This window comes from Thamnophis elegans, chromosome 8, assembly GCF_009769535.1.
Source record: "Thamnophis elegans isolate rThaEle1 chromosome 8, rThaEle1.pri, whole genome shotgun sequence".
In the NCBI taxonomy this organism is placed as follows: domain Eukaryota; kingdom Metazoa; phylum Chordata; class Lepidosauria; order Squamata; family Colubridae; genus Thamnophis; species Thamnophis elegans.
This window is the reverse complement of record NC_045548.1, coordinates 4,251,992-4,262,263: the sequence shown is the minus strand read 5'-3', so window position 1 is coordinate 4,262,263 and position 10,272 is coordinate 4,251,992.

The window sequence follows — 10,272 nt, the reverse complement described above, 5'->3', positions numbered from 1 at the left end:
AGATCACTCAAATGAGAGATATAAACGAGACTGGAAAAAATGGATTGACTATATACAAAATAAATACGGGACCAAGAAACTCCAGTTAGCCTATGCTTAAGATCAGAAATGATTTAAACTGTTTAAAGTTAGTTCAGTAAGAAGAAGCTAAGGTCAATGTAGAATGTCATTCATTTCTTTATTTCTTTTTTCTCAATAGATTTTAGACTGTGTTAGTTAAAAATTCAATACCGTGTACGGGTTTTGGAAATCGGGGGGGGGGGGATGGAGGTGGGGGGTTGGGGGGGGTGGAGGGAGGGAGGGAGGGGCATACAAAAACAATTGTACTTCAATGTTTTAATGATTGACGAATGATGAAATATTTGTGTTTTTTAAAAGAAATAAACCCTTTTTTTAAAAAAATGTCCTTGCTGATAGATTCAAATGGACAAATTGGAACCAGAATTCGATACTTTCCCAGAATATTCCTTCTTACTGATGAAGACAGATCCGACATTATAACTTTAATATTCCCTTTTTTTTTCCTCCCCATTCCGGGGAAGTTAGAAAACCTTTGCAGAGCCGAGGGGCTCAATCCTGCACAATGAAGAAGATGTGTATGATTCATTTAAAAAGAAAAAACCCCACCTCCATTGCCCTCAATTTTCCTCCTGACTTAAATACAGAGGATGGGGGGGCTTTTTTCCCTGCAAGGCGGCTATTCCAGTTCAGGTGGTGTGAGGATTTTTTTCTTCTTCTTCTTCAGAACAATCGTGACCAATTTTTAAACCCTTAAAAATTTACCAGCAGCACGGCTGGGCTTTTAAAGACAGTTGAGATTTCCCCCCCTCCCCCTTTCCCGGTTTTCACGTTAATTCGGAGCAGAATTAACATCTCCGAGAGATTTTTGCTCTACTCAGTCGGCTGAAAGTGGAGGCTACATTCTGTTTAGAAAAGTTTAGAAAAGTTTTTTTCCCCGGAGATGCTCCAGAGCTGTAGATCGTCTCAAGACGCTAGTAGAGCATAATCACCAAGACACATGAGGACCCACTTTTGTGGGGGAGAGGGGTGAGGGTTTAAATGGCATCTCTTCCAGGGAGAAGAGAGAAACATTCACAATCTCTGGCATTTTGACAGGGGTTGGAAAAGCTTCTTGCCTTCCTGGGCATCCGGTGATGTTGGTACGCCCCCTAACGTGCGCTCTACAGAGTATTAACCCCGTTGCCCTTATTCTTGAAACTTGACTTATTATTAGGGTGCGGGAAAGACAATTGCGTTGGGCAGTTGCGGGAAGGAGAATTATGCGCGTGGTTTGCGCGTGGTTCCGTTTCAAAGCGCTCGCCTAAAAGGATTGGGATTTCCTTCCTCTGGAAACCCTTCAGGATCTGGCCAGCGCATCCCACCTCAAGTCTACATCCATCCATCCGAAGACCGACCCCCCCCCCCCCCGCCTTTCACCCTTCCGGGCGTTTCCTTGCCCCGCAGGGCCAAAGGCGGGTGCAAACCCCTCCCCTCCCCTCCTCCAGGCCCCTCCCCTCCCCCAAGCCCCTCCCTCCCTACGTTGTCGCTTTAAAGACTTTAAAGATCCTCTTGGGCTGCGCTAATTCATTTTCTCGTTTGAAAACCCGATCCCATCATCCTCTCTGCCTGCTCCCCCCAGTCTCAAATCGTTTTAAGAAAGCGGCGCTACGCTGCATCCTCTCGGAATTTGGAAAGGAAGTGAGAAAGAGAGAGAGAGGGACAGAAACAGAGAGAGTGTGAGAGCGAAAGGGACGGAGCGGAGGTAAGGGACTTTACTTTCTGCCGCGATTTCGGATCGGGAAAGTGGGAATCGAGAAACAAAATCGTCTCTTGAGAAGAGCCGGAGATGAGAGCAGCCAAATGAGAACCTGGGTTGATCTCTCTCTCTCTCTCTCTCTCTCTCTCTCTCTCTCTCTCTCTCTCTCTCTCTCTCCCTCCCTCCCTCCCTCTCTCTCTCTCTCCCTCTCTCTCTCTCTCTCTCTCATCTATCTATCTATCTATCTATCTATCTATCTATCTATCTATCTATCTATCATCTATCTATCTATCTATCTATCTATCTATCATCTATCTATCTATCATCTATCTATCTATCTATCTATCATCTATCTATCTATCTATCTATCTATCTATCTATCTATCTATCTATCTATCTATCTATCTATCTATCTATCTATCTATCTATCTATCTATCTATCTATAGAGAGAGGAGGGCTGGGAGAGATGCGACGCGTAGAGTTATTCCTTGGGAGATGCTTAAGGGACTTTGGGGAAAACGTGGGAATACCTCGGTGCCTTTCTCAGGAGCGAGTTGTATCCCAGCCCTGGGAAAACGGGCAAAAGGGACGGACTGACGGCGGAAGAGAGGAAAAAACCAATCGTGAGGTCTGTCGGATCCAGAAAGAACATCCTGTAACTGTCGATCTCTTTGCTGGATCTCTTCTCTCACCCCGCACCCCCTTCCCAGAATTGAACTAGCGGCTTCGTCTGTTATCAGGCCCCCCTCCAAAAAAAACCCTGCTGAGGTTAACCCCCCTCCCTCTTCCGCCTTGAATTTGGGAAACTGCCCCCCGAGGACGGTGGGAATCCCTTGTCCTCTCTCCTAATTTCAGGTAAGGGAAGACGGCCTTGCTCCATTTCTCCCAGCAAAGACATTTAATTCTCCTAATTCTCCTTACTCTTCAAGAAAGGAAAAGTTTGGCCCGATTCGAACTCCATACTGGTGGGAGGGGGGTTGTGTCAGCCGAAGATTTCTAAAATAGTTGCAAACGTTCGGCTTTCTCCGTTTTTTTCCCTACACGCGGCGGGGGGGGGGGGAATAATATTAGCATTCAAAACGAGGCGCAGAGAAGTTGGTGTGCAGAACATTATTATTTGTTCCATTTTTACGGACCGCCCAGCTCGGTCAAAAAACAGAGCATTGCTCGGTGGGGTACAGATTCGTATTATAGACCTGCTGTGATCCACATACACCCCCAATTTTTTTTTAAATCAGTCTTTTAATTTCGTACCGGGCTGTGAAATTATTCCCTCGCCCCGTTTGGCTCCAGATCCCAAATTCTAAAATAATTCTGCGACCCCCTTCGAAGTTGTTTCACACCTTCTTTTCGTGTTTTCGCTCACTTCCCCCTCCTGGGTCACCAGCGCCGCGTTTTATGAATGAAACCGAGTAGTAGATACTCTGAGGAATCCGCGCCGGCTGGAAAAGACGGCGCTCCAACTTGCTGGAGTTAGGGACCTCAAGACGTGGGGGTTATTTTTTAAAAAGAGGGGAAGGGTCGCCGGGGACGGAATGAAGTTCCCCGTGGGTCCATGTGAAGGTAGATCTGCGCCCCTGGAGGTGAATTTCGGCTCAGCTTTAAATCTAATTTTCAACTCGCAGAAGGGAACCTTGTCCATGATGGTGGTGGCGGTTTGGGTCCCCGCTACTTTTAAGATAGGTTTTGCTAATTTGGCCCCCTCGGGATATTTTGGAGTTCAGATCTAGCAGTTTCGAGACAACTTTGCTGGTTATGGAAGTTGAACCTACAACTGAAACGGAGCAGAATCAGAAAAGTTGCAGGGATGCGCCTGCAAAATATCATCTCAGTTTGCACGCCTGTTTCAGTCGAGTTAGCCCATACATTTAGACCCATAAAATAGTGGGATTTATTTCTTTACACGTGTACGGTGGGGGGGGGGTGCATGGAGTTTTAATCAGGGCAAGATTTTCTTCCCTCAAACGCCAAATAGGGTGATTCTAAAAGTCCTTGGGGGAAAAAATTAAGGAATTGGGCTACATTTTATTCTAGGTTACTCCGAAACTTGCTATTTTTTGGAGAAACAAAATTAACCCTTAAAAACTAAGCTAGGGCGGCAAGGAACAACGCATATGATATTGTGCAGGCTAAATCCCCCCCCCCCACGCCCCACCGCGTTTAGTTGAGGGGAACATGGGAGAATACACACACACGCACACATGTTCATTTATAGCCAATTTGTACGACTGGTTTAAATCTCCTTGATTGGCGGATTGACTTTCGGGATTCCTGCAGTTTTCCGAGCCACAATTGCAGAATCCCGCGAAAGGAACGGGTTTGAATAGTTCGCTTACTTACTCTGCCACGCAAAAGGCTCTTCTGTCCGTTGAAAGAGGCGCTCGGGCTGCTCCAAGTTTTATTGCGTTGGGCTGAAACTTAACCCGACTGGTCCAAAAAATGGATCGAGTATTGCCTTGTAATCCATCCCATCTCCGCTTTCCGGGAAACGGGATCTTCAAGGGTTTTTACTGCTTCTGATGTATCTGCACAGCGAAGAAGGGTTGTGTGTGTGTGTGTGTGTGTGTCTGTGTGTGTGTGTGTGTGTGAGAGAGAGAGAGAGCGAGAGAGAGAGAGAGAGAGCGAGAGAGAGAGCGAGAGAGAGAGAGAGAAAGACAGAGACAGAGACAGAGGCAGAGACAGAGACAGACAGAGAGACTTATCGACAGCAATTAAGAACTTAATGTATTAAAATAGCCTCCCTTAATATGTTCGTCCTATTGATAACCGAGTCTCTGCCGAGGACTAGATTTCATTGACAAAAGAATTCATCCCTTCTGCGCTTCAGGTGTGTCCCTAAGGCTTATTGGAGGAAAGGATGAATCCCAATCTGGGATTCTCTTGCGTCACTAGCTGGGTTTACATCTCTCTTGGTTTCGTCTACCGAAGCAAGGAAGGTAGTATGGATTTGCACCTGCCTCTCTACCAGACTTCCTACATCTAGTATCTTTTTCTGCCAGGCCGCCTCCCATTAACCCCAGATGTTTTCTATAAGCAGGGTTGGAAAACAATTATGTCAAAGTTGGACGGTCCATTAAGTTAGGCGTATATTCCATGAATTTACCAAACTCCGTTGCAAAGCTAGAGTACAGCCACTTTTCATGCAAGAAGCCAGAGAGGAGCCATCGCTTTTCCTCCACCCAGGGAAAGGTGGGGGGACTCAGGAATATTAGGGAGAGATCTCCAAAACTTTTTTTTTCTGAAAATAAATCGAAACACTCCCTCAATAATTAAGCCCGGCCAAGGCGTCAAGGTGAAGTTAATAAAACAGCATCGTCTGTCCAACAGGTTTTGGAACCCAGCTGCATATAAATGTGTCGGTCATGGTTGATATAGCTTTTTTTTTTGTTCTTTGGGGAATTTGCAGCAGAAATATTAATAAATAGATTATCCTGTTCCTCCACGAAGTAAGGACATTTTTTTGGAGGCAGTTTCTGTCTGTAGCTACCCTTGTATCAGCCTGATCAAGCGCTGGCTTTGCAGAGTTCTATGAATCCATGGAATGTGTGCCGAATTTCGTCCAACGTCGGGCTTCATTGATTACTTGAAACAGTGGGAGAACAATTGGTTTCCAAGCCTGCTTGTAGGTTTCCAGAAAACACCTGGGGTGGCTTGAGAACGTCTGGAAGAAAAACAGATACTAGACGTAGAGAACCAGAAGAAGTCCATACTGCTTCCTTTCTTCGGTGCCACCGGGGTCCAGAATAGCCAGGTTCAAATTCCTACTTGACCATGGATAACTTTGGGAAGTCACTCTTATTCACCAAAGCATAAAATGGGAGGTGGTGTTCTTGTAGAAATATAATAATAAATTCAATTGTAAGCCCAATCTGAGCTCATTTGGAGGAAGGTTTTCAACTGGAAGGAAATCCAGAGATACACCAGAGCGGTGTAACTCCAAGTCTTCCAAAAAATGCACTGGAATCACGTTCCCATAATCCCATTGTGTTTTGGGAGTCCATCTGGGAGGTGTGGATATGCTGGGACGAGGAAGTTATTTTAGAAAGCAAGGTGCAGCTATGGGTGTTGTTGGGCTTTGATGAAGCAGAACCTCTGAAGGAAATTGACTCGAAGTTTGGACCGAGTGAGTTTTGATTCTATCTCAAAGAGCTCTTCTGGATCGCCGCAGAAGCTGTTCTCCCTTCTCTGTAGGAACGGGGCGAACTTTAAAACTTTCAGAAGGAAAGAATGAAAACTCTGGGTTCCTTTCATTCTCTCTTTCCCATTCTATCTCCCTCCCCTTCTTTCTCTCTCTCTCTCTCTCTTTCTCTCTCTCTCTCATTCTCTTTCTCTCCCTCTCCCTCTCTCTCCCTCTGTTTGGAACCAAATCCGCACCCAAGCGCCTCGTAGACCAGGATTCTAGGTGGAATTCACGACCCTTTGAACCCCTTACCGACGAATGAATAAACCGGCCCCCAATTCACCGGCGGTCAAGTCTGGGATAGTGAAGGTGAAATCCAGCATCTGCAGAGCCCAGGGTGGGACAAGCGGTGAGCCCCAGGCCGGAACCCAAGAATCTGGGGGCTGAAAAGGCTTTGGAATAGCCCAAAACCAACACCATTAGAGATTCGCTCCGTGTAAGGAGCTTGTTCCATACTTTCCTTTCCCTCCCCCCGATTTTGCCCACAGTTTTAGGATTTTTTAAAAGAAAAAGACAGGATGGCAGTCTCTTCTTCCCAGAATGGCTTCCCTTAATGTTGTATATTACAGTGTTTCTCAACCTTGGCAACTTGAAGATGTCTGGACTTCAACTCCCAGAATTCCCCAGCCAGCATTCGCTGGCTGGGGAATTCTGGGAGTGAAGTCCAGACATCTTCAAGTTGCCAAGGTTGAGAAACACTGCTGTGTAATCGCTGTAAAGTTGACCCCCCCCCACACACACCTCCTATATAGCTCGCCAACCGAATGCTGGCTGGGGAATTCTGGGAGTTGAAGTTGCCAAGGTTGAGAAACACTGCTGTATAATCGCTGTAAAGTTGACCCCCCACCCCCACACACCTCCTATATAGCTCGCCAATCCTGGTTTCCTGATGGGTCAAAGGCGCCTCTTCAGGTTCGGCGGCTCCATCAAAGCGCACGGGAGACTCAGGCGGCCGAAGTCTCCTAACTTTGATCGGAGCAACCTCCCACGTCCGCGGATAGAACTTTCCTTTTAATAGCCACCCAAGGACTCGGGCGTGGGATGAGGGAGAGAGAGAGAGAGAGAGGCCGAGGTTTTCGAAGCATCTAGCTGCCCATTGAAATCCAACCCCCTTTCCGGGTTTGGTTGCTTTATAAACTGCAGGCGTGTTTTTTTTTACAAATCCCTCGAAGAGACAGCAAATTCGCTTCTCTTTCAGCCGCCCAGCCAAGATTTTGGGCCTGTTTGATAAGGAGCGGGATGGGGGGAAGGCTGGGGCGCCCCCTAACCTCGTGGACTGCGATGCTTTCTGGACTGCCCCGTTGACACATTCGTAGTGAAGATGCGCTCCGGCTGGTACGTGCCTGGTCGCTTTTTCCTGCAGCGGAGCGAGTCCTGGCACTCATCCTGCCGAATTCGGCGGAAGGGAGCCGAAATGCCTCCCCTCTCCCCCCCCCTCCCCAGGCAAGCTTGCTGGGGCAGAGGCGCGAAAGCCGCAGCGGAGAATCCCCCGAAGCCTCTTGCGAGGAAATGGGTCCTGAAGCGGGACGACGAGACTCGCGGAGGCGCTTTCGGGAGGTGTGCGGTGTGGAAAGGGCAGAAGCCCCGCCACCCGCCTCTCTTTCCTAACCACGCGAGTGGGGGGAAGGCACTGACGGGTCGGCCGTTGTGACGGGTAAATGTGAGGAGTTTCCCCGCAAGAGAAGCCAGCTACGTGGGAAGGAAGAGAGGTAGCGAGACTCGGCGGCTGGGGTTGGCGGGTGAAAAAGAGAGAAGGGCGACCTGAGAAATCTAGGAAGGGAGAGCGAAAGAGAGAAAGGTAGATAGTGGGAGAGGGAGAATGAGGGAGAGAGAAGGAGAGTGAGAGGGGCGGAGAGAGAATGAAAGGAAGAGGAAGAGAGAGAGAGAGAGAGAGAATGAGAAGGGGAGGGAGAGAATGAAAGAAACATGGAGGGAGAGAGAAGGAGAGGGAGAGAGAAGGAAAGGGAGAGAAAGAGAGAGGGAGAGAGAGAGAAAGACAATGAGAAGGGGAGAGAGATAGAATGGGAGGGAGAGAATGAAAAGAACATGGAGGGAGAGAGAAGGAGAGGGAGAGAGAAGGAGAGGGAGAGGAAGAGAATGAGAGAGGGAGAGAAAGAGAGAGAGGGAGAGAGAGGGAGAGAGAGAGAGAGAATGAGAGAGAGATAGAATGGGAGGGAGAGAATGAAAGGAACATGGGGGGAGAGAGAAGGAGAGGGAGAGAGAAGGAGAGGGAGAGGAAGAGAATGAGAGAGGGAGAGAAAGAGAGAGAGGGAGAGGGAGAGAGAATGAGAAGGGGGGAGAGATAGAATGGGAGGGAGAGAATGAAAGGAACATGGAGGGAGAGAGAAGGAGAGGGAGAGAGAAGGAGAGGGAGAGGAAGAGAATGAGAGAGGGAGAGAGAGAGAGAGAATGAGAGAGAGATAGAATGGGAGGGAGAGAATGAAAGGAACATGGGGGGAGAGAGAAGGAGAGGGAGAGAGAAGGAGAGGGAGAGGAAGAGAATGAGAGAGGGAGAGAAAGAGAGAGAGGGAGAGAGAGAGAGAGAGAGAGAGAGAGAATGAGAGAGAGATAGAATGGGAGGGAGAGAATGAAAGGAACATGGGGGGAGAGAGAAGGAGAGGGAGAGAGAAGGAGAGGGAGAGGAAGAGAATGAGAGAGGGAGAGAAAGAGAGAGAGGGAGAGGGAGAGAGAGAGAGAGAATGAGAGAGAGATAGAATGGGAGGGAGAGAATGAAAGGAACATGGGGGGGAGAGAGAAGGAGAGGGAGAGAGAAGGAGAGGGAGAGGAAGAGAATGAGAGAGGGAGAGAAAGAGAGAGAGGGAGAGGGAGAGAGAATGAGAAGGGGGGAGAGATAGAATGGGAGGGAGAGAATGAAAGGAACATGGAGGGAGAGAGAAGGAGAGGGAGAGAGAAGGAGAGGGAGAGGAAGAGAATGAGAGAGGGAGAGAAAGAGAGAGAGGGAGAGAGAGAGAGAGAATGAGAGAGAGATAGAATGGGAGGGAGAGAATGAAAGGAACATGGGGGGAGAGAGAAGGAGAGGGAGAGAGAAGGAGAGGGAGAGGAAGAGAATGAGAGAGGGAGAGAAAGAGAGAGAGGGAGAGAGAGGGAGAGAGAGAGAGAGAATGAGAGAGAGATAGAATGGGAGGGAGAGAATGAAAGGAACATGGGGGGAGAGAGAAGGAGAGGGAGAGAGAAGGAGAGGGAGAGGAAGAGAATGAGAGAGGGAGAGAAAGAGAGAGAGGGAGAGGGAGAGAGAGAATGAGAAGGGGGGAGAGATAGAATGGGAGGGAGAGAATGAAAGGAACATGGGGGGAGAGAGAAGGAGAGGGAGAGAGAAGGAAAGGGAGAGAAAGAGAATGAGAGGAGAGAAAGAGAAGGGGAGAGAGAAAGACAATGAGAAGGGGAGAGAGATAGAATGGGAGGGAGAGAATGAAAGAAACATGGGGGGAGAGAAAAGGAGAGGGAGAGAGAAGGAGACGACAAGAGGTAAGTGGGTTAGAAAGAGGGGGGATGTTTACCTCCGGGGGGGTAAAAAGGAACAACTATAGGTCTCAGGAGAGAATTAGCGTTAAACAAGGTGTGTTAAGAGGAAGTTGTACGTGTGTGTGTAGAAGAGGAGGGAACTGCGTGCTCAGTGCTTCGCCCTATGGAAGAAAAAGGGCTAACAGACGAGGAACACGCCGAAGCCTCGTCGGTGCAGGTTTTTCGAGCAGGAAGTCTGGATTTCAGCAGAAAGTGCCCGGGTAGAACAGAGCTTGCTCTTTTGGGGTTAGGGCACCACTTTTGCCACTATAAGTCTTTCGCTCCTCGTACTTGAAGGAAGAGAAAGAGAGGAAGGGGGGTGGTGGGAGAGAAGCAAAGGCGCAGAAGAAAGAAACGGTTCGGGAAACGGTTCGGGAAACGGCGAGTTAGTCCTACAAGAGCGAGAAGGCGGGGATGGAACCGGGGATTGAAGGAAGGCCGTCGCCCTGCAGCCTCTGGAAGGAGGGACCTAGAGGAGAGAAACAGCTATGGATCTGCTCGTTGGAACTTAATACGAGGAGGACGGTTGATGCGTTTGGACTCATTGATTGATTGATTGATTGGGGCGGAGGCTTTGCTGTAGTGTGAAGGGAGAGCGGAAAGAAAAACACGCCCACCACCAACCCATCTGAAGACTTCTGTTGGGTGTTTGTGCGCCTCTCAACATTACACAGGGTTGTAGATTCTAGAGAACCAGGAGAGCCTGATTTAGCGAGGGCAGCTACTCTTCGTAGAAGAGCCAAGGACGGGTCTTCTCCAGATTGGCTTTTTGGGAAGAGGAAACGCCTAAATCTGGCTTTTTTTTTTTTAGCA